Source organism: Saccostrea echinata, unplaced genomic scaffold, assembly GCF_033153115.1.
Source record: "Saccostrea echinata isolate AGI-Se365-2 ecotype Australia unplaced genomic scaffold, CSIRO_AGI_Sech_v1 ptg000040l, whole genome shotgun sequence".
Classification (NCBI taxonomy): Eukaryota; Metazoa; Mollusca; class Bivalvia; order Ostreida; family Ostreidae; genus Saccostrea; species Saccostrea echinata.
In genome coordinates, this window is record NW_026889789.1 from 166,053 (window position 1) to 186,552 (window position 20,500).

The 20,500-nt window shown below is 36.0% G+C and overlaps 1 long non-coding RNA gene across 1 annotated transcript; it reads right to left on the reverse strand.

Annotated features, from left to right (window-relative positions):
- Nucleotides 1-1,866: 1,866 nt before the first annotated feature.
- LOC133200663 (uncharacterized) lies at nucleotides 1,867-14,186 on the reverse strand. Its single transcript, XR_009722987.1, has 3 exons — nucleotides 13,923-14,186; nucleotides 12,726-12,826; nucleotides 1,867-2,158 (listed from the first exon to the last, which is right to left on the reverse strand). It is a non-coding gene; the product is annotated as an uncharacterized LOC133200663 (long non-coding RNA).
- Between the last annotated feature and the right edge of the window lie 6,314 nt (nucleotides 14,187-20,500).

Sequence of the window (20,500 nt, forward strand, 5' to 3'; positions counted from 1 at the left end):
CATATATTAATTTGATCTTTTTTAATCGGGAAATAAGTTTGTGAACTCCAACGTCTACACAGTTATGATTGAGACTTTTCACACAACTAACAATTTAAACCTTATATGTATAGAATTTTTCACACCTTACATGTACCATGTGAGAAGAAACAGTGAAAATTGCCATGTTGATTTCAAACTAGAAAGAACTTACCATTTTTCTGCATTTGATAAGAAGACAATATAAAAAAAAAACCCAACTTTTTATCTCACCTGAGCTGAAAGCTCAAGTGAGCTTTTCTGATCACCCGTTGTCCGTCGTCCGTCCGTCCGTCTGTCCGTCCCTCTGTAAACTTTTCACATTTTCAACTTCTTCTCAAGAACCACTGGGCCAATTTTAACCAAACTTGGTACAAAGCATCCTTGGGTGGGTACTACTAAACAGAGTACGCTAGAGTACGATAGAGTACTTTAGAGTACGCTAGAAAAAATGTGTAGTTTAATGTAATTCAATTGTTTATTTATGTAAATATAACTTGATTAAACATTTTTTATAAACTAATATTGCAATGTTTATTTCAAAATATTTGTTTTTAGCGCTATTTTGACAAGAAAATAACATTCATGATTCAATGCATTAAACTGTTAAAGATTACTAACACTCTGATCTCGATTAATATTTTGTTTTAGACTTACTAACTTCAACTAAATTTTATCAAAAATTAAATTTATTGCCCTATATAAATATTTTTTACATTAACAGTGAAACATTTCAACATGTTCAAGTTAAATTAGATCGGGATCAAACGATAAACCGTCACCTGAAATCAGAATTTGAAATAACTCCTAAAATTAGGAAAACATACAAATCTAATTTAAAATATATATTCATTATGTTTAACTAAAGCAGAAAAACATACAAAAAGTAGTTAAATTGCATTAAATTATTAAATTTTACTAGCGTACTCTAAAGTACTCTATCGTACTCTGTTTAATAGGACCGTTGAATATCCTCTAACGTTATGCATCTAAATCATACCGACGCCTTTGCTGTTTTTGTGTCAAATTATGGTGTTTTGGTAATTGTACATGTAAATCCAAACCTAAACTACTACATGCCTATTTTTTTCTCAGAAGGAGACGGGCAAGTTTCACGTAGTATAAATCTACATTTGAAAATCAAAAAATAGTTAATACTGGATTTAGATTTTGATCTATTTTCAGTACATAAGTTTTTCAAATTTGTAGACTGGTTTCAAATTAATCAAGAATTGCAACTCTTACATGATAAACTTTTTGAAGAGCGCAAGATTGAATTGTCTTTCTTGAAAGTAATAAAAGCAAACTAGATAAGAAAAAACGGAAAGTGGCACAATACAATTTTGCCTTATATAATTATTTAACCGTCTTATCATTTTCCTTGTCTAAACATGTTCGAGGATTTTTTTAAGGACTTCTTCAAGAATATAGAACAATCCTTTGCCAATCAGCTCAACTTGGACATGGCAGTATCTCTGCCCTGAATTCTGACGAAATTCAAAGTATTCAAATCTTATGCATGGCTACACTGTCATGACAAATACAGGAATTACTGGCATTTTATGTTCTACTTGCATGTATCTTTTGCAATAGATCTGGTGTCTTATATAAGCTGGTCATCATCCAGTTATGTATGACTGGTTATACAAACTACACAACAACAGTTTTTTGAGGTCAATATGATGAATCAGACGCTTGAGGAATACAATTTTCACTGAGCCTGAGCCTGAAGGGAAAGGTGAATACTGTACTTTGATGGTGGCTAAATCATCGTTTTGACTGAAAATCCGCAATAATTGTTTTTTATTTGATTTAATGATATAAAACCATTAAGCAAACCCTGATATGTTTTGTCCTTTTGTTCCAAATTGTTGTTTTGGACCAATTGTTCTAAGTATTCTGTGATAACTACTGTTTTTCAAACTGAGAAAAAATTATAAATAAATTATTAATGTCAATCATATATGAGCATTTATTGTGTTTATCAGATTTCCTTAATGCTTGAAAAAAGTTTATCAAAGAATTCCCAGTTTGTCTCATCTCAGCGGTTGATACCAGTCCTATTACTTGTACATATCCATCTGAGTCTTTGGAATTTTCACTGTCTGAGGTCTGGCAACTCCAAATATTAACTTCAACCCTACAATATATATATTCACCTTAAGTAATGTACATTTTCAACTTTTTTCTTAGACATAAACATAGGTAATCAAAGATTACGAAGCTCACCTCGACGAATGTTATCTACATGTAAGGCAAATTTCACATCATATTTTTTTTCTAGTTAGGGTACATCCCAAGATCAATATCCATGCAAGTTTGATTTAATTATAGACCTGCTCAAAAAACTTTTGACCTGTTTAGTAATCAAGAAAATTTTGGTCAGTTCCAACATCCAAAGCAAGTCTGGAAGTTTTCATCCTTAGATGCACCATCTATGCAAGTTTAATCATAACAGGCCATAATTTTATATAGCTACTCCAAAAAAATTACCCTGGTCACTCTTCTGGAAAATGTACATCAGATTCAGAATCCAAGGCAAGTCTGGAAGTGTCCATCCCTAGATACATCATCCATGCTAATTTGGTTAAAATATGGCTAAAATTCACTCATGTGGAAAATCTAGGTCAGATCCAGCATTCGAAGCAGGTTGGTTAGTGTACATCCCTAGATGCATCATCCATGAAAGGTTGGTCCAGGTAGGGCTTATAGTTACTTGGGAATGAGACTACTCCTAAATCTAAACCTGGTCTCACATGTGGAAAATCTAGATCAGATCCAGCATCTGAACAAGTGTGGTAGTGTCCATCCCTGGATGCATCATCCATGCAAGTTTGGTCCGGGTAGGGTTTATAGTAACTTGGGAATGGACCTGCTCCTAAAACTTTAACCTGGTCACTCATCTGGAAAATATAGGTCAGATCCAGCATCCGAAGCAAGTTTGGTAGTGTTCATCCCTAGATGCATCATCCATGCAAGTTTGGTCAAGGTAGGGCTTATAGTTACTTGGGAATGGACCTGCTCCTAAAACTTTAACCTGGTCACTCATCTGGAAAATCTAGGTCAGATCCAGCATCCGAAGTAAGTGTGGCCATGTCCATCCCTAGATGCATCATCCATGCAAGTTTGGTCAAGGTAGGGCTTATAGTTACTTGGGAATGGACCTGCTCCTAAAACTTTAACCTGGTCACTCATCTGGAAAATCTAGGTCAGATCCAGCATCCGAAGCAAGTTTGGTAGTGTCCATCCCTAGATGCATCATCCATGCAAGTTTGGTCAAGGTAGGGCTTATAGTTACTTGGGAATGGACCTGCTCCTAAAACTTTAACCTGGTCACTCATCCGGATAATCTAGGTCAGATCCAGCATCCGAAGCAAGTGTGGTAGTGTCCATCCCTAGATGCATCATCAATGCAAGTTTGATCCAGGTAGGGCTTATAGTTACTAAGGAATGGACCTGTTCCTAAAACTTTAACCTGGTCACTCATCTGGAAAATCTAGGTCAGATCCAGCATCCGAAGCAAGTTTGGTAGTGTCCATCCCTAGATGCATCATCCATGCAAGTTTGGTCCAGGTAGGGCTTATAGTTACTTGGGAATGGGACTTGCTCCTAAAACTTTAACCTGGGACGCCGACGCTAACGCCGACGCCGACGCCGACACCGACGCCGACGCCGGGGGTATAGCATAAGCTCATCTCGACTTCGTCGAGGTGAGCTAAAAATAAAATAATTTTTATCAACAATTTGTAGCATTACTGAGAAAGTCCACTATTTCTAAAAATTTTGATCACCTATTGTGGCTCCAACCATGTCCACTTTTTTACGTTTTTGAACATCACTTTTTAACTACAATCATTGGATCAATTTTAACTAAGCTACCTCAACTCTGCTGGATATTCAAAGGGTCACAATGTTTTATGAAGGAAAATAATTAATAGTAAAAATTGGGGTAGGATTTTAAAATCTTTTCAAGAATCATGGAGCTAGATCACTTATACAGCAGCTTCCTTAAATAAAAGCATACTTGCCACCCCTTTCACATTCTGTGGCTCACACCCGCAAAATAATAGAGAGGTTTAGCAAGCTCACTTGTACGTGTACATGTACGTGTAAACTACAAGTTAGAATTACACGTACACGTTTACATTATTTTTCTCGTTTTGCAAAGTATAAATTGTACGTGTACTTGTAAGTGTTTTAAACGTAAAAGTGCTTAACATTAAAAAAAATAGAAAACACATTAAATTTTATATGCATATCACCCTTTTAAATGAATATATGCTTTTATTATATAGTCTATAAGTAGCCCCTATATAATCTATACAAACGCAAACAGTTCATAACACTACATATTCACCAGATTTGAAGCCATATTCACCGGAGGGTCAGTGCGCGTGCAGTGGTATTGTGACGTCACAATCAATACCTCAAGCAACGTTGAGCACAATGGTTGCAACGGTCGGAGCTAGCTGAATATTTGAGCAGGAAAAATTGTTTCGCTAGTCTATGGCAGGATTATTTTCTTAACATTTCGATGTCTTACACACAGTGAAGGGAAAACACGGAAGATATAGGTTGTAATCTGGACATTTGATTATTTTTCTATGACAGAAGTTCGTTAATGAAAATTGAATCGTCAGGCAGCCTTCATTGTCTTATTCATTCAAATTCTGACTATATAATAAAACAATTATGGACTCTTTCGATGGTGAATATGGTTTGTTATTCACCAGAAAAATATCAATATTGACCTCGGCTTCGCCTCGGTCAATATTGATATTTTTCTGGTGAATAACAAACCATATTCACCATCGAAAGAGTCCATAATTGTATAATATTCATAAGAAAAAGAATGAAAAGAGCTCTTATAATTTTGAACCGTCAAAGCTTGTTTTGAAAGTCGAGATGTTGTATATTTAACACTCTATAAAATTATATTTTTCAATTATAGACTTTTGTTCTTTATATCAGTATTAGCATTAAATCTTCAGGTTTTAGGAAAACGCACACTTTTTAAAAAATAAACAGCAGTTAAAGAAATATAGGCTACAAGTTTGGACTTACGTGTACTCGGTAATCTACACGTAAGTGGATACGTGTAGAAATTCGTCATTAGCAAAACTGATGACGTAACGCACAGATTTCCTGGGGGAATCCCCTGCTACACGTACGCGTACACATTGGTTTGCTAAACCTCTCTATTATCATTACCCACCACAACTGGTAACCGGCCACAGGTCAAATTATCCCATCTACTAACTGATTCATGATAAACTGCTACCCATCAATTATTATAAAGGAGATATTTGTAGTAATTTTGAAAGTGAAAATGAGCAATGGTCTCCGTAATCATTAGTAATGATTGTCAAAGAAAGGTTATATATAGTAACAAATTAACAATGAAATTTGTCATTGTTTCAGCCTTTTATTAAATGGCTCAAAGAATGAAATAATTCATATATAATTATTAATAAATAGCCTTGATTAAATTAACAAGAGGCCCATGGGCCACATCGCTCACCTGAGCACATTGGCTAGGAAAAAAAAAAAAAAAAAAATCAGTTTAGTATTGAAAAGTTTACATTGGGGTGGGGTGGGGTGGGGGGGGGGGGGAGTTGAATTTTAAACTATCTAATGATGCTTTCATATCAATATAACAAATGGCTTTGCTGTTCTTGAGCAGCAGATTTTTTTCCCATATATTCTTTTGTAAAACTTTGATCCCCCATTGTGGCCCCACCCTACCTCCGGGGGCCCTCATTTGAACAAATTTCATTCTACACTCCCAAGGATGCCTCCATATTAATTTGACCAATCATAGCTTTTCTGTTCTTGAGAAAAAGATTTTTTCCTATATAATCCTCTGTAAACTTTGATCCCCCATTGTGACCCCATCCTATCCCAGGGAGGGGGGGGGGGGAGATTTTTAAAGATATTTTCCTATATATTTCTATGTAAAACTTTGATCCCCCATTGTGGCCCCATCCTACCCCCGGGGGTCATGATTTGAACAAACTTGAATCTACACTACCTGAGGATGCTTCCACATAAATATGTCCAATCATGGCTTTGCTGTTCTTAAGAAGAAGATTTTTAAAGATATTTTCCTATATATTTCTATGTAACTTTGATCCCCCTTTGTGGCCCCACCCTGTCCCCGGGGGTCATGATTTGAACAATTTGAATCTACACTACCTGAGGATGCTTCCATATAAATATGACCAATCATGGCTTTGCTGTTCTTAAGAAGAAGAATTTTTAAGATATTTTCCTATATATTTCTATGTAAAACTTTGACCCCCCCATTGTGGTCCTACCCTACCCCCGGGGGTCATGATTTGAACAAACTTGAATCTACACTACCTGAGGATGCTTCCATATAAATATGACCGATCATGGCTTTCCTGTTCTAAAGAAGAAGATTTTTAAAGATATTTTCCTATATATTTCTATGTAAAACTTTGATCCCCCATTGTGGCCCCACCCTACCCCCGGGGGTCATGATTTGAACAAACTTGAATCTACACTACCTGAGGGTGCTTCCATAAAAATAGGACCAATCACGGCTTTGCTGTTCTTAAGAAGAAGATTTTTAAAGATATTTTCCTATATACTTCTATCTAAAACTTGGATCCCCCATTGTGGCCCCACCCTACCCCCGGGGGTCATGATTTGAAGAAACTTGAATCTGCACTACCTGAGGATGCTTCCATATAAATATGACCAATTTTGGCTTTACTGTTCTTAAGAAGAAGATTTTTAAAGATATTTTCCTATATATTTCTATGTAAAACTTGGATCCCCCATTGTGGCCCCACCCTACCCCCGGGGGTCATGATTTGAACAAACTTAAATCTACACTACCTGAGGATGTTTCCACATAAGTTTCATCTTTCCTGACCCAGTGGTTTTTGAGAAGAAGATTTTTAAATGATGCCATTATTTTTTCACTAATTCCTAATTATCTCCCCTTGAAAGAGGGCGTGGCCCTTCATTTGAACAAACTTGAATCCCCTTTACCCAAGGATGCTTTGTGGCAAGTTTGATTGAATTTGGACCAGTGGTTCTTGAGAAGAAGATGAAAATGTGAAAAGTTTACAACAACAACAACAACGCCAACGACAACGCCAACGACAACAACAGACAACGGACAAATTTTGATCAGAAAAGCACACTTGAGCCTTTGGCTCAGGTGAGCTAATAATATGTAGCTGAACTCATAGACAATAATTAATTCAAGAAGAGGCCCATGGACTATAATGCTCACCTGAATTACTTTAGTCCAAAGATTTTAAGAAGATTTTTGTATTCCCTTGCAAAAATTGAGACAATTTAGAATCTACACATCCTCTGAAATCTTCCACATCAGTTTCACCTTCTTTGGCCCAATGTTATTGAAAGGAAGATTTTTTAAGATTTTACCTATATAATTCAATGTTAAACTTTTATCCCCTATTTTGGCTCTCACCCTATCCTTAATTATGGGGCCATGATTTGAACAAATTAGAATTTACACTGCCACAGAAAGTTTTCACATAAGTTTCATCTGTTCTTGTCCACTGGTTCTTGAGAAGAAGGTTTTTAAAGTTTTTTTCCTATATATTTCAAGATTTTTCTTGCATATTCAAGGTAAAACTTTTGTCTCCTGTTGTGACCCATCTTAACCCCTGGGGTCATGATTTGAAGAATTTAGAATCTACACTTCTTCAGGAAGCTTTCACAAAAGTTCACCTTCTCCGTCCCAGTGGTTCTTGAGAAGATTTTTTTTTTCTGTAATATTTAATTGTAAAACTTTCAACCCCTATTGTGGCCCCATCTTACCTCCAGGATCACGGTTTGAACAATTTAGAATCAACACTACCTGTAAATTTCATTCTCTCTTGCCCAATGGTTCTTGACAAGAAGATTGCTTTAATGACCCCACCCTATTTTTGTTTTTAGCTCACCTGAGCTGAAAGCTCAAGTGAGCTTTTCCGTCCGTCCGTCTGTCCATCCGTCTGTAAACTTTTCACATTTTCGACTTCTTCTCAAGAACCACTGGGCCAATTTTAACCAAACTTGGTACAAAGCATCCTTGGGTAAAGGGGAGTTTAAATTGTTAAAATGAAGGGCCAAGTCCCGTTCAAAGGGGAGATAATCAAGAAAATACAAAAATTGGGTGGGGTCATTAAAAAATCTTCTACTCAAGAACCACTGGGCCAGAAAAGCTGAAACTTATGTGGAAGCATCCTGGGGTAGTGTAGATTCTAAATTGTTCAAATCATGACCCCGGGGGTAGGGCGGGGCCACAATAGGGAATCCAAGTTTTACATTGAAATATGTAGTAAAAATCTTTAAAAATCTTCTTCTCAAGAACCACTGAGCCAGAGAAGCTGAAACTTTTGTGGAAGCATCCTGGGGTAGTGTAGATTCTAAATTATTCAAATCATGACCCCCTGGGGTTAGGGCGGGGCCACAATAAGGAATCCAAGTTTTACATTGAAATATATAGTAAAAATATTTAAAAATCTTCTTCTCAAGAACCACTGGGCCAGAGAAGCTGAAACTTATGTGGAAGCATCCTGGGGTAGTGTAGATATTAAATTGTTCAAATCATGACCCCTGGGGGTAGGGCGGGGCCACAATAGGGAATCCAAGTTTTACATAGAAATATGTAGTTAAAATCTTTAAAAATCTTCTTCTCGAGAACCACTGGGCCAGAAAGGCTGAAACTTATTTGGAAGCATCCTTGGGTAGTGTAGATTCTAAATCGTTCAAATCGTGACCCCCGGGGGTAGGGTTGGGCCACAATAAGGAATCCAAGTTTTACATTGAAATATATAGTAAGAATATTTAAAAATCTTCTTCTCAAGAACCTCTAGGCCAGAAAAGCTGAAACTTATTTGAAAGCATCCTGGGGTAGTGTAGATTCTAAATCGTTCAAATCATGACCCCCAGGGGTAGGGTGGGGCCACAATAGGGAATCCAAGTTTTACATAGAAATATGTAGTAAAACTCTTCTTCTCAAGAACCACTAGGCCAGAAAAGCTGAAACTAATGTGGAAACATTCTTGGGTAGTGTAGATTCTAAATTGTTCAAATCATGACCCTCGGGGGTAGGGGGGGGGACCACAATAAGTACTACGAGGGGGGGGGGAGAGAAATCAGGTGAAAAACAGCAAGGCCAAAGTTACTCAGGTGAGCGCTGTGGCCCATGGGCCTCTTGTTTGTTTTTTGTTTTGATTACTTAAACTTGGAAGCAGGCTTGTTCCTTCATTTGAACAACTTAGAATCCCCTTTACCCAAGGATGCTTTATGCCAACTTTGTTTGAAATTGACCCGGTGGTTTTTGAGAAGAAAAGGAAAATGGGAAAAGTTTAGTGGTGGGGGAAAGATGTCGGACAACAGGTGATCAGAAAAACTCACTTTAGTTCTCAACTTAATTGAGTTAAAAAAAAAATGAGATCTGAAAAAAAAACTGCCTTATGTGGCTTTTAGCTGAGAAATTAAAAGTAAGCACACCTACCCCAGAATCACAAGCTGAGAGTCTACACACCATCTAGATATTTGCATCATATGCACCTACAAAAAGGTTCCTTAAATTAAAAAGACAATATTTGATCTTAAAACTAAAATAAGATGTCCAAAAAAAAAAAAAAAGAAAAAAAGAAATAAGAGGCCCATGGGCAACAACAACCTGAGTCTGACCCTGCTGTTCTTTTTCAGCAGATTTTTCCTATATACATGAACTCAATGTATTACTAGTATGTAAAAATTTGATTGCCTATTGTGGCCCTATCCTACCCCCAGAGGTCATCCATTTGAACAAAATTGAATCTACACCACCTGAGGTTGCTTCCATATCAGCAGGACTAATCATGCCTTTGCTGCTCTTGAGAATAAGATTTTTAAAGATTTTTTTCATATATAAATTGCTTTATAAAACTTCGATCACCTGTTGTCCCCCCAAGCTAGCCCCCAGAGGTCATGATTTGAACAAAATTGAATCTGCACTGAGGAAGCTTCCATATCAATGTGTTTAATAATGCTTATAATGCCTTTGCTGCTCTTGAGAAGATTTTTTTCCTATATATTCCTATCTAACAGTTTGATCGTCCATTGTAGTCCTACCCTACCCCTTGGGGTCAAGATCATTATAACAAATTTTTATCTACACTACCTGAGGATTCTTTCATATTAAAATGACTAATTATGCCTTTGCTGTTCTCGAGAGAATGATTTTTAAAGATTTCCTATGGTCCCCTACATTGCACAGTGGTTAGAGTGTTTGCTGACTGCTGTGCATCATGGATACGGTCCTTCTGATGAGACCATATAAACCAAGGTCCTGTGTTGCAGTAAGTGCTCCCACAAAAAAGATCCCTCACTGCTCAAATTTAGACCGTACTGTGCTGAGTACAGGTGATGCCAGCAAGTGATGGCATCTCAATGGGAGTGAAAAATTCTCGAAGGGAAGTTAAACGAAGCAAACAAACTAAATATTTTCTTATGGGAAACTCTGGGCGGTCCATTGTGGCCCTACTTTCAGAAATTTCAACTTTGCTTAGGGCTGTCACGCTTCCAACATTTTTCGGGTCGGGTCGGTTCTGTAAATTTTCGGTTCAGTTTTGGGTTTGTTGGTTCGGTTATTTACATCTATTTTAAACCTTAATTTCATGAATTTAACTTGAAAAATCTTTATTTGTGACATTAAATTTACATTGAAAACAAGTCTTAACCATGCGAACGTCTAGACATCAGTGTGTAGAACTACTTGGCCTACTATTAGCCACAACCTGACCATTCCTGCTCATTTTAATAATTATCTAATACTTCCGTGACAAGTGTTTTGTCATGGAATTAAGTAGATTTCAGTTGTGATGGTTATTTATCACTATTATCGTCATCATTTCTTTGATTTCGACGCCATTTTTTGTATTGAACAGACTCTAATATATAAACCAGACCCGAACCGAAATGCGGAAAAATGGAACCGAAACCGAACCGAACAACTTGGACCGCGATTCTCGGTTATTTCGAGTACTCTTGACAGCCCAAACTTTGCTGGCCATGTGATTCTTGAGAAGAATGTTTTTAAAAGATGCCATTAAATTTTCACTAATTCTTTATTACCTCCCTTTGTAAGAAGGTGTGGCCCTCTATTTGAAGATGCTTGAATCCCCATAACCCAAGGATGCTTTGTGGCAAGTCTGGTTGCAATTGGTGCAACGGTTTTTGAGAAGAAGCTGATAATGTGAAAAGTTTACAGAGAGATCGATGGACAGCTGGGCTGGACAGACCTAAGCTGGACTAAATGTAATCAGAAAAAAATAGAAAAGAAATTTTATCAGTATCTGCAGAACTCTATATTGATTATTAAAGTTCCTATCATGGCTCAATTATCGTGATATGTATCGTTATAGAAAAAGTTGTATCGTCCCAGCCCCAAAGTATGAATGCCCTAGCACCAACTATTCAAAAGTCAGTAAAGGTGAAAGTTTGCGAAAGTGTGTCACACTCCAAGGTCAAGAGGTCAAATATGTTGGTATCCAAAGAAAGGTATTTTCAAAAGGAATAAACATGTAAAGTATGAAATCCCTAACTCCAACCAATCAAAAGTTATGGGCAAGGTTAAAGTTTTTGCAGACGGATGGATGGATGGGCAGAGCAAAAACTAATATGCATGCATCCCAATCTTGGATTACAGGACTCTCACACCACTTTTTGGGACTGGGGCCTGGGCTGTTCAAATTGGGAAATTACCATCCTTTTTGGAAAATTGGGAAATCCAACATTCATAAAAAAAAAACCCTCAAATTTTGTTTTCTAGCATTTTGTCATCAATTCTGTTTTTGAATGAACTGTTAAACAGAACAAATATGGATAGGATATTTATGGAAGTACAAACAAATATGGAAAGGATATTTATGGAAGTACATTGGCTTTGCTCATTACTAACTTTGAGTGTTGAAATTGTAGTTATTTGTCTTTCCGAGTGACAGTCGCTAGTCACATCTTTCTGAATTTCCTCGATCACATGGTCATCGCGGTTTTCAGATTAAGCATGAAACTGACTGGCGCAAGTGGTGCTAAGCACAGCTTACTGTTGTTTAAATAAAATGTCTATTTTATGGCACCTAGATGATGTTTTCTTGTCAATTTTATTGAGTCAGACATAATACTTCGCATTATGGCTCATTGTTACCTAAGTCCATAATAACAATAACCTGGTTCCCCGAACCAGTTTACAAATATAAATGATGTGAACTAATTAATACAGTCATACATAGAACCTATTTTGTTTCACTTGTAAGTGTTTGTTTTTTGGCTATCAAGTTTCATTGAATTTGATTTTTTTTTTTTTAATATTTTGCTACAGAAAATTGGGAATTTTACACCTTTATTTTGGGGAAAAAGGTACCTTTTTTGCATTGGGAATGGGGCCATTCAATGGCCCCAATTATAGAGAATCTAGAGCCCTGGATTACAGGGGCATTAAAAACAATGTACTAGTACTTAACTTGGGAATGTTTGCATATGATTTCATTTAGTGTGGCCCTACTATTGGAAGGACAGAAGACAGACAAAACAAACACTATAAAACCCTGCAATATTCATTTTTCGCTCATAAAAATATTATCATTTTATTTTTTAAGTCAGAGACAGAAATAAGGGTGCTAAAAGAGATTTCAGTATTGTACCTTGGAATTTGTTTTAACAATATTCACCTATTGGTGGCTGGTGATTGGATCTATATCAGTAGGGGTGATGAGGCTTGCCACCTGGAGTTTCTCTTGAAAGACCAGTCACATGTCCAGTGTATGAAGTTCTAAAATAAAGAAATAAAAGTTTACAAAACATAAACATGATCATGATAAAAATGTACATCATAAACAATACTGACTACAGTATAAACTGTCTATGTAAACAAATAATGAAAATTATGCCAAAGAAAGGACCAAAGAGGCTGCATGAACATCAACACAAAAGAGGAAGTATCCCTCACAATAAGGGCTTGCAATACCAAAACTCAGGAACAACAAACCTAGTCCTATTACCAGTTCCTATAAGTAGACTAAGTAAACTAGAGGTACTGTGAGCACTGCACTGTCACTCACAAATTGATAACCCCTGATCCCATATTAGTATAAAGGAAAAGTCCATTTTTTGCTGTGGGAAACCCAAAATATCTGTTCAGTTGAAATGTGAAAGAGGAGGTGTGCGATGGCACCATATGTAATAAAGATTCTGTTAAAGAAAGTATCATTAAATTTTATTCATTGTTATAGGAGGAGTTGTGGATAAGAGATGGACACCCCCTAATATGGAAAGAATGGCAGTGATATATTTTGCTATCATTGTGCAGCCACAAAATAAATGATTTTTTTCCAGAAACCAATGCACAGGGCTGGAGCAGTAAAACAGTGTTTGAAACTCACTGCAAAATTAGCCAGACATGCAGGGCTGACTGCTAGTAAAAGTTGTTAGCCCTGCCAAAGATCTACTAGCCCAAGAAAAAAAATCTTCTTTTATAAATTTGTTTTCAATGATTATGTGACTGGAACCAGGTTACCATAACTTCAAACCAGAATCTATAGACTGATGAATTCTCTCTCTTGTCTTGTTACACTTTGCTACCGATACTATTAGTTGATATGAAAGAAATTTATCAAATAGATGAATTCTAATTATTGAAAATTTTAACACGTCCAGCCGGGCATCAATACATGTAAGTGCGTCTCGGGCGGTCGGGCGCACGGTTATTTCAAACACTGAGTAAAATGATGATTTTGCAATCCGGGCAAGGCAAAGCTTGATGACTCCTACACAGAAACAATGTTTATATGTGACCCAAATTTGAAACTGCAAGAGTACGTGTATTTCACTAAGTTGTAGAACACAAAAAATCTACAGAAGTTCCTGACCTGAGGTAGTTTACCATACTGGAATCATAATGGAGGGAAAAAAGGTCTGGCTTGATTCTTCCATCAGATATTAGAAGTCCTAATAATGTATACAACGTTCCATGAGGAGACGCACAAAAAAATGAGGATATCCGAAAGGGAACATAGATCCCACACAGCTCAAACGTGGCCTCGGCTGTATTTTTTTAGAACCTGTCCAACAACAGAGGATATATGTGTGATATGCTTCTTGGCACAAATAATGAACGAGAAACAGCTGCCAATATACAACAGACCTGCAACAAAGTGAGAAAAATTATAAATGATGTGAATGCAACCTGCATAATGATAATTAGACAATGTTTAATAACTTACTGAGTGAACAAAGAGGCCCACAGACCACAGTGCTCACCTGGGCTTTACGATCCTGATGAAATATTGGGATCCTACACTGCAGCCCCACTTCCCACTATAGCATTAAAGGGTTATGATTTACCAGGTAACTGTACAGATCAACATGGGGATGCCTCAATATCAAATTGACTAACAAGGCTTTGCCTCTGGAGAAGAAGATTTTTTTCCTGTTTACATGCATTATGTAAAATTTGATCACCAATTTTGACTTTTGCTGACCCCAGGTTTCATTATCTGAAAAAAAATCCTATGTTAAACTCTCATCAACGGAACTACCACCCCCTTCCCCCCACCCCCTCTTTTACTCTGACCAGGATTTGTACAAACTCTAATACCTGAAGTTGTTTGCTTTTCAATATGACTATAATCATGGTCCTGTTGCTCTGAAAGTTACCAGGTGATTTGAAAGATTTTTTCCTATATATTTCCAGGTAAATTTGATCCCCTATTTTTGCACCACCATAGCATTACGATCATGATTTGAAAAACTTTCATCTGCATTATCTAAGGTATGCAAATTATTATGACAAATCTTGAACCCATCATGCATGAAAACAATTTTTTATTATTTTTCTAAATATTCATTTGTATAACTTTGCTCCCATATTTGGCCAAACCCTTCCCTAGAGATGAAGAATGGAAGAAAAGAATCTGCACTACATGTAAATACTTGCATATTATATCAATATGGTTCATCATTTTCTAGCTGTTCTTTACAAGTTCTTTAAAGTTTTTCCCCTTTATATTCTCATGTTAAAAACCTGTGAACAATAGTGTTTATTCTGCTGCCTACCTCCAAGTCAATTTTAAAAAGTTAACACATTTCAATGTTTTTTTTTCAGATTTACATAGATATTTATATGAATTTTCACAAAACAGAACTTGTTTGTGAAAACAGAGAGAGATAACTCAGTAATTTTGGTAAAACATTGTTTTCAGTATAAATAGAAATGGAATATACTTTTCAAATATCATTATTTTACATAAACTTAATGACAGGAAAGATTGAAAGATCATTTATCCAAATCTAACGTCCATGAGTATTTATAAATCTGGCTACATTTTAAAGTCCAATTTCCAGGGAAAACACTTTATACCCCCTTATCAGGAAGACTTGCATTTAACAGCAATTAGTTAATTAACACTGGTTTCAGTGCTATCAGAAGTCAACTTAGCATTCCAAAAAAGATCAAATAGCAAATATTTTAAAAATGCTGAAGTATGAGTGTAAAATGTAGACAGAAATCAAAACAGGATATTATTTTATCTCGGAATAATTATATGTTTCGGAATTTAACAAAATGTTGTTTATTGATGTAGAACATATCTGTAGATTGTAGAAGCAGATTTGCAGTTGAAATTTGCCGTAGAACCCTTTTCTAAATAATGGAGATGAATAAATCATGCTGAACTGTGCCTTTTCTTGTATATAAATGTGTTTAATTTATGTACGTGTTATATATGTTCTTAACTTCATTCTTCTTTGTTCTTTATTTTGTACTGGGATATGTGTCTACTTTTATGTGTTTGTTGAAATTGTTCTACGTTCCGTAGTCGTGCCGGACACGGACTACGCACACTGCGCATGCGTCCGATTCGAGTCTTCCGCTGTGTTGCCTTACTTAGCAAATTTGCCTACTACCGATTTCATAAAGAAATAACTCACGAAGAACGATAATACATACCAATACGTATTTAGAAGGACCACTGCAAACACTTACTAATATCTTTACCGCTTAAACATCGTTTAAATCCAGCAAATACCTAGAAAAACGCGACCATGTTAACACCTCACAGGTTCCTACATAGTGCAGCAGTTAGACGTCACGTTTCAAAATACGACGTCACAGGTACTCTGTTTTCCCGAACTTTCTAAAGCAAAATGGCAAATAACATTGTAAGTAATATAAGGTATTATGTCGTCGTAAAATAAAACACGTAGTTTATTCTTCTTGCTAAAAGTTCCCTTTTACCTAAGTTATCAAATTTCACAAAAGGAAACGGAAGTGAAAAGTTTTTAGTACAGAAAACAAGCTTTAAAAATTGGAAGATCCAGGATCCGCCCGCTTGTTTCACCTCAGCTAAGAAGTGCATATTTAGTGTGCAAGTCTCAAGTTCTCAAGCTTCTGTGACGTCACGCTCACGAACCTGTAAAGGAATCAGATATTACCAGAAAATCTGATGGGATAAATTAGCCATATGAAAATAAATAAATAAAATATGTTTAAATTTAAAGTGTCTGAGCGTGTGTAAAGTAACCTGTTTTAAAGCCATGGTTTTTACGATCTGCATGAATGTAGGTATGTAAATTTATAAGGAATAATGTTGATTAAAACAATAAAACTTGCACACTTTTTGATTCCTCCCACTTTTCAAAAGTTGGTAACTGGAAAACGGTATGGAATTTGACTGACCTGTCCCAATAAAAAAAAAGCATTTCTGAATTTAGTGCCCCCCTTTCCAAAAGAGATAGAAACTGAGAGAGAGACCACATGCTGAATACGATTTGCCGTCATTTTGCTGTATAAAATATGAAACCACGCGTTAAAATAAATGAATAGTAATGACTCGCATTTTGTTTGTAGACTCAAAATAAATGAAAATCAGTGTGGATCAAGAATTTCCTGTGGCTGTCTGCATAAATATTGTTTAAATCAATTTCCTGTCTTAGATATGGTACACTTTTTTTAACCTTCATATATATATTACAGCTGCTTCATAAATCCTATTCACAAGCTAGTGTGTACATGTGTATATCGGTGATATTCGACAATCTATGTTAGAGGTACATGTACCATAATTATCGCTTAACCCAATACAAAGTCTATGATACTAGTGTTTAAGGTTGATACATTTTTTTTTCTTCAGCCAGTTAAATTTCCTTTCATGCTTTGCGATATCAAAAGAGGTCTTCTTCAGCGCAGAAGGAGTTGTGATATATAATTTCATCGCAAAAGCTATCAGACTTTTTAAGATAATACATACAATGTTTTCTATCCCCAAGATGTTTTCCACAAACTGTCCCTTATAAGGTCTCATTTCCTGACGTTCCCTCTGGCAGAATAAAATACGTTTTCCTTCCTTTTGTTTGAGAGGCACAATACGGTACAATAACTGGTAAAACTTACATTAAAATAAAATCTATGAGTTAGTGTTGTCCATTTAATAAAGTCATTTGATACATCAGTGAGATTTGAGTAGGGATTTTTTTTTTGTTGGTTCATTTCGAAGTTTCTCATTGACATGCAGAGTAATTAGGCAGTAATAATAGTATATATTTATCGTTGACTTTTTCTTGAGGTCAATACGATGATTTCGTCACCTGATATTTGTATATACCGATCCTAAAGGGCGAGTGATAATTGTCATTCTGGGGTGCCTAAATCATTGTGTTGACTGAAAAATACCAATGATTATTCTAGAATGATTCAATGACTAAATGATACAAACTCGTAAAGATGTTCAAAGAAACTTTCAAACAACATTATAATAGTAAAAATTTACGATAAAGAAAAATGGAGGGGACAGCCCCCCCCCCCCCCCCCCCCCCGGAGTAATCTGACATATACTGCTGCCCCTTGAAAGAAATATAGGAATGAAATTATTTATCTTTTGGATCAATCGTTAACACTGTATGTCCTGATAAGTAATCTAACATTAACTCAGGTCCTCTATATCCTTTCAGTAAAATGATTTTCGAGTTCGTCTAGACCCCCCCCCCTTTTTTCTGGTCTCTGGTCATCTTAGAAATAAATATTCTGACTTGAAAGGGCATGAAAAATAAATAATCTGATTTCAAGTAATTTGTCCCCCCCCCCCCCCTTCGTTATCAAATGGTCGTTATTTATACTCATCTTTAACTTTAGCGTGCCTTTAAAACATTGACTAATCACCGAAAATGCTGGAGAAAACAGGATATATGTCAAAACGGAGCTGTTTATTTGTGTGTAAAAAGCAAAGGTACCGGTGCTTTTTGATTAATAGACTACATTGTCGGAAACGGATTATGAGTTAGTAACTTCATGGAAAGAGATGTGTGCTTCCCTGTTGTGGATCCTGTGAAAGCTGAGTTACCTGGTTAAGAAAATTTTAAAAAATACTGACAAACGAACTTATGCTGCTGAAACATAGTAAACTAACTAAATGCCAAGTGGCAAAATGCCAAAGTTTTTAAGGACCCCTCTATACACCATAGGAAAATATTTTTTGAACATTGAGAAAATTATAGTATGTAAAGATGTACAATTTAATATTGAGCTTATGTGTTATAATTTCAACATAGGGCACCTGGTATTTACTTCCAGGAAAAATGTCCAAAGACAATGATGTACTGATGAACAGAAATCACTACTATTTAATAAAGTGGGCAAAATACCTGCAGATGAAGTGTTCAATCTATTCATCTTGGCCTATTAAAAAGTTATGAATGCTTGATTTAATCACAAATTAAGTAATAAACTGTTCGTTTGAATTTTTTTTCTATATCAAAGGGCAGATTACTCTATCCGCATAAAGATATCAAAAAAACAGAACCCTTGAAGGTGCAGTGCAGGCCCGTAGGAAGCAATTTCACTTTGAGGGGGCACGACCATACATTTTTCAGTTAAGGCGGCACTATCAACTACCAAAATTCCTTGACAAGCTGTGTTGATTGTGACATCGCACGATTGTTTTTCTGATGATGGATTCGACAACCTGGCAGGAACCAGTAGTTTGTGATTCGATCCACTTATTAAATTAAAATTAAAAAATTGTTGAAATTAGCATTTCTTAAAAATATCATATTTATGTACAAAAAAGGACAAAAGGTTCAACACTTGCCAGCTTGGGATTCCTAGGGGTGCCTCGATTCACACTTGATTTTATTCAATGTCTTTCACTTGATCTTGCTTCAAAAAATGATTGAATAACGCCCTTCTATTGACTGCCGATTTGGACTTGCCGTACATGTATAAAACATGCATTAAACCAAAACGTACTCGATACCTTGCTCTGAAACTGAAAGCAATGGAAGTGATGATTTCTAATTATGTAAAATGTAGAGGTGTTCTGGAATTACATGTGCACGGAAAGTTTAGAGAGAACAGATTTGACGCGGTTTCTGACCTCTCTAAACTTTCCAGTTATCATCCGAGCATGAGCTATGTCACTAATACTAATGACGGCTAGCCACAGGAAATCCCAATGATTACCGCTATCTTCAGAATGTTTCCCTGTTTGGATTGAATATTTTGTCTTTCAATACACTACTTGATTTTTTTCTTATTTTTGATATAGGTAAAATTCAAAAAGTGATTGGTACTGAGGAACGTATAGAATATCACTGATTTTTGCTGGGTCGTGAAAAAAATAAATCCTTCATATAATCTGCAAAAGTTCTAGCTATCTATTCATACATGTTGCAATTTTATCTATGAATGCACTGCAGATTTTAAACTTGAAATCTATCTCCTCTGCTGTTTCATTATTTTTTCCACAAAACCTCGATGTCAATCTAACATTATTTAAGTGTTCAATGAGTATGCTCAGCACTTGATTTTTAGGTTCTTATATACTTTGGCCAGAACATACGTAACTTACGGAAGTAGACGTTCTGTGGGAAGGGGGTGGGGGGGTCCGGATGCTGTAGGTATGCTTGCAGGTAGGTAACTGTTGGTATGCTTGAATGCGAGTTCGATTCTTGAACAGTCATACTGACACAGAAAATATTAATACATGTAGATGATTGTGCCTGCAAAGAATGAATTACCTTGTACCATGTGTATGCATTGTTAACCCCTTTAACACTCATAAAATTAATCACATGTAAACACCATTTTACTGCGTTACATATATATATATATATATATATATTGAGGTACATTGCTTTTTCAAACATCTTAAAATTCTTACTGTTGGTTACTATATTTTAAAAGAATGATAAAAATATAAATTACCAACTCGTGCATTAAAATCTAAAACTTTCTTTTCCAAATCAGGCAGTCATCAGCCTTGGAAAAACTCATCCATTGGAGAAGGAGTGTTACTTAATTTGATGACATATTGCACTGTAATCGGATTCATTCTCGAATTCAAAAAAAAAGTTTCCATTCATCACAAGACGCCCAATTTAAAAAAAAAAATATCTACTGTCATCTCGTAAATGGTTCACATTGATATAATCATTCTGAACACTAAATGCACGG